Source organism: Acyrthosiphon pisum, chromosome X, assembly GCF_005508785.2.
Source record: "Acyrthosiphon pisum isolate AL4f chromosome X, pea_aphid_22Mar2018_4r6ur, whole genome shotgun sequence".
NCBI lineage: Eukaryota > Metazoa > Arthropoda > Insecta > Hemiptera > Aphididae > Acyrthosiphon > Acyrthosiphon pisum.
In genome coordinates this window covers 24660524-24665393 of record NC_042493.1, presented here as the reverse complement: position 1 = coordinate 24665393, position 4870 = coordinate 24660524, and the positions used below count along the sequence as shown (strand labels likewise).

At 35.2% G+C, this 4870-nt stretch overlaps 1 protein-coding gene across 1 annotated transcript in view; it reads right to left on the bottom strand.

Moving 5' to 3' along the window:
- LOC100166893 (ras-related protein Rap-1A-like) overlaps positions 1–4203 on the bottom strand; it is a 9090-nt gene extending 4887 nt beyond the window's left edge. Inside the window, 1 exon segment of the mRNA NM_001204954.1 lies at positions 3799–4203. The gene's annotated coding sequence lies outside the window, so the exon portion shown is untranslated.
- Between the last annotated feature and the right edge of the window lie 667 nt (positions 4204–4870).

Genomic DNA, 4870 nt, shown 5'->3' with positions numbered 1-4870 from the left:
CATTAGATAAAATTGGTATGTTTGACAAAAACACGTCTAAAATACTATGCGCGCATGTGTTAGACAAAAACAGAAAACCACGGTATCGAATCCCCTTAATAAATAAATCAAATTTTAAATTTTCATAATATTAACAGCAATACCTGTTTTTGTTTACTTTATAAAATATACAAATAACAATTGTTATTGTTTTATAAAATCAGTTATGTTTCGTCACAAAAGGAAACATTTCAATTCTACCCTTTTCAAGCACGTTAATTATCCCACCTAAAGGTGTAGAAATTTAGTTTTAATACATTAATGGAGGGTCACATGAACAATGACTAAACATTTAACGAATCTATAATAAGCTAAACCTTAAAGGAGCACAAAACACAAAAAAAGTTTTTCTAATTTAAGTTCAATTCTAAGAATGATATAGGTTTTACGTTTCTACTCACAGTATTCAATAACTGATAAGCAATTGAAAAAAGACTGGTGACTTCATTGGGCCTGGCTCATCATAATTGCTTATCTTATATGTGTAAAAATCCTCGCGTCACACAACAATTTACCTCGCAATTTACCAACCTTTTTTTTTACTCATTTTATTTTTGAAATTTAATTTACATATAAATGTGTGGTTTTATGTGTTTAAGATGATACAAGTATCAAAATTTCAATATACCAAACATTTAGTTTTTTAAATATAAAAAATGTTAAGAGATATATTTGAATTTTTATTTTATATTGTAATAGCCATGGCGTCAAGTTTTACAAAAATAGAAATTTGAAGATTTATTAATATTTAAAAAACTATAATTATATTGAATCTCTGATACTTTTATCATGATAACACATTTATATGTAAACTAAATTTCAAAAAAAAATTTTTGTGTGAAACGAGGAACTTTAACATGGGCAAATTTCTTAATATCTTTTAAAGTAATCATTTTTTTTACATCGGATTTTCACTAAATCATAGCCATAGCTGCAATAATTTTACATTTGAAAAAAAATTTGAAGATCATTTTTTTTTTTTTTTATGTTGTGTGCTCATTAAACACGATTAAATTTTATTGAACTATTAAATTAATTCATTTTTCATGCTACCCGGCACTATAGTCTGTCTCTCGAATGAAGGTACCACGTCTTGGCAAAAACCAACCAATCTTGTGTCCCACACAGGACACCAGTAACAACGGTTGTGGTATCGAGTAACACAATGACTGTATCGACTAACATAGGTGTGAACCGATCGGTGACCGCCATGATATGTCTAATAATAAAGTGTGCGTATTGCTTTGTCGGCCCACAGGCTGTTCATGGTCCACAGCCTACATGATGTGCAAAATGGTAACTTTCTTTCGCGAGACAGTGTAGTGTCGTTTAAACACTTTAAACAAAATGATTTTGGTGAAATCAATCAATTAGCCATCAAATGAAATATTTTGACGAATTCGATAAAAAAAAATGGTCAATAGAAATCTCGATAGTAATGAAGTAGAAAATATCAGAATTAGTACACCTATTTCAGAATAAAAATCTAATTGTACCTACCTAATATATATTTTCATTATTATTTGGTTATGTTAAATAAGTCTAAAAATGTTTAATTTATTTACCTATAGAAAATAATAGCTACCCAATAAAATATGTTGATTGAATCTCATAACAAATTATATATTTTATATTCAAATTGTTATTGTTTGGAATACCTACTTAAGAGGGCGCTACACCCGCATACATTCTCTTTATCTTACAAATGCATTATATAGCAGATCACATTTAACTCTGTTAGCTTAAAAATTAGAGTGAATTGACCTCTTATAAAATGTAAATGTAAGATTATTATCTAGTGAACCTTGTAGATATTTTTATATTTTAATTTTAAAATAAGTTAGGAGTATTTTAAAATGCAAAAACGATTTACTCATAACTTGCTTTAAAATTAAAATATAAAAATACACTATGAGGTTCATTAGATAGAAATCTCATCTTTAAATTTAATAAGAGGTCAATTCAATCTAATTTTTAAACTAACAGAGTCAAACGTGATTGCCAAGCATACTATTTGCTATGCTATGCATTTGTAAGGCAGAGAGAATGGATGCGGGTGTAGCGCCTTCTAAATAAATGTTTTTTTTTGATCTTATAATTTTCTTTTGATCCTACCTACATGGTTAGATAATTTTTACAGTATTTATTGGATCCATTCCAAAGTTGTTTAATAGTTGTTTTAAACTTTCATTGCACATGCAGTTGTTGTCATATAACAAGACAGTCAGCAGACCAATTAAGTACCAGCCATACCAGCAATCATTTTCAAACTAGATAGTTTTTTTGATCGGTAATCACTCCAAAACCAAAAAGTGATATAAAATTATAATATTTAGCAAACAAGTATTTTATTTCACACACACTTTATTATAGAGATTTAATCTGAGGTTTAATAAATATCAGAAAATGTATAGAACCATTGTTTAGTGTTTGACGGCATCGCAACGCCAAGTATTCTGATAACGAATGCATATACCTAGTTGTGTATACTTAACACTGCATTTTTTTAAAACAGATAGTGAATTACATGCACACACAATTAGTGATGAATGTGCAAAATTGAAAAACATTAGTTGACTAATAACAGTGAGTGAGTGACTCATATTTTATGTATCATTTAAATATAAATACCAAGATAGTCTGGACAATAAATGCAAAATGTATCTAACAAGGGTTAGGGTTTATATTTCCATATTTGTTATATTTAAGGAAATATAACAAATATCGAGATAAATATGGAAATATCAACAATTAAAAAAATATAACATTGAAAATGTCATAATATGATAGGTACCTCAGTGAATACCCTAAGTGTATATATAAATATAATTTTTATATATGTTTATTTTTGTAATTAATGCATATTTAAATAGGAATAAAAACGTTCATAAGGGTGTACCCAACGATAGTTTGTAAGGGGGAAAAGAAGGTACATAGATACCCACTTGAACGTCGGTGGATAACGAGACGTTTTCAGGGTACACTCTTTTCGAGTGATAATGAGTCGATTGCGCAAAAATGGAAAAATTGGTTTAGGAAAAATCACAAAGGCTTAGACTCGTGGTAGAGTGATGAACGATGTCGGGGGTGGGGAGGTGGCTCTATAGTCAAGTGGACCAAAAACGAGGGGCGGGGTATGAGAAAATAACTTCATATAGACGCGTGTTTGGGATCGTACATACCAGCGAGAATCGATCCGATCACGAAGCGTCGTGAATGTTAATCGCGAATGACCGGAACACAAAAGGAAAAAAATTTGAAAAGAGCGAACACAACACTAGCGAGAACAAACGACGGAAACGACGGCGTTTCGGCGTGCTGATAAGACTACGCGATTGACCGGACCGGAGCGGACGCGGACGGCAGATGATTATAGATGGGTGGTTAGGAGGCGGGGAGGGGTCGGAGAGACACGCTAACGGAATGATATTATTATTGAAAATATCGAAATGAAAGATCGCAACAAGTCAGGCCGTTTCGGCGGCTTCGTACCGTTGTTCGCGTACGGTTAATGTGAAACGTCGTCCGGACGGGCGTGAGACGACGTTGAGTGTCGGCGTGCCTACCGGTTAACGACGTGAGACGCGGTAAGGAAACGGCACGACCGGAAACGTATCGGATGGGCGGACGATATCCGCCGATCGCACACAATCGACGACAATAGTTTAAATAACAATATAATAGGTGTGCTTATGTAATAATAACAATAAAACAATAATCCATGCTACGTTGTTGGCGTGCGAATGAAAGACGACGTACCTGTGAGCTCGGAGAAGGGTGTAGCGGCAACAGCAGAAGAAAGACGACGATCCCATGCAAAGCGGACGCTACCGGGGGGAAAAAAGCGGAAAGAAACAAATCGTAATAATGATGAGAGTAGTAATAATAAAAATAACGACAACTAAACGAGATTAATAACTGTGCGAGTGGTCGGGCGAGTCGGTGTCGGGATCGCGTTATGATGGTATTGTATCGGCGTCACGACCGACGGACGCACTCACACACACACACACACACAGACGCAAACGTTCGCGCACGCACAAACACAAACCACACACACACACACAAGGCACACACACACACACACACACACACACACACACACACACACACACACACAACACGCACCGTGCTATGTGAACGATGCGCTTTTTTACGACCGACTGACTGACGACGAGTGACGACTGACGACGACGACGCCGACGCTGGTGCTGCTGCTGTCGGCATTCGGTCGAGTCGGTCGTATGTCGGATCGGCGCGACCTCGACCAAGCGTACGGTAATTCGCTGCGCGGTCGGAGATTATTATAAATTAAAATATTATTTTACTTCGATATTTTACATTTATCAAAACGAGAAATCTCATTTTGCTATCGCCGTTGCCGCCCCACAAGCTAGTCGCGATTGTCGGCTTGTCCGATACCGTTTTAATCATTGTTTAGATAATATTAGGTACTATCGTAAGGTGGTTGGTACGGCAGTATAAATTATAATAATTGGTATTATAGGCGTACAAGGGCATTTTACACTCACGCCCGAGCGATTTGTGTTAATCGTTTTTGGGGAACGGATGAAAAAAAATTTTGATTATGATTCCAGTAATAATAATAATCGGTAAACCGATTACAATGTAAGAATTTTAAATGCCATATTCGAATATTTTATGTGTGTGTGTGTGTGTGTGTGTTAGGGACGTTAGGGTACATTGTACATGGGGAGCGTATTGTACTGTTGTGTATTTGTGTGAGTCGTTGTGTGTGCGCGCGCATGACGTGCATACACATGATATTACATCGGACGCCCAGCAAAGGTTACCGACTACCGTGTTACCA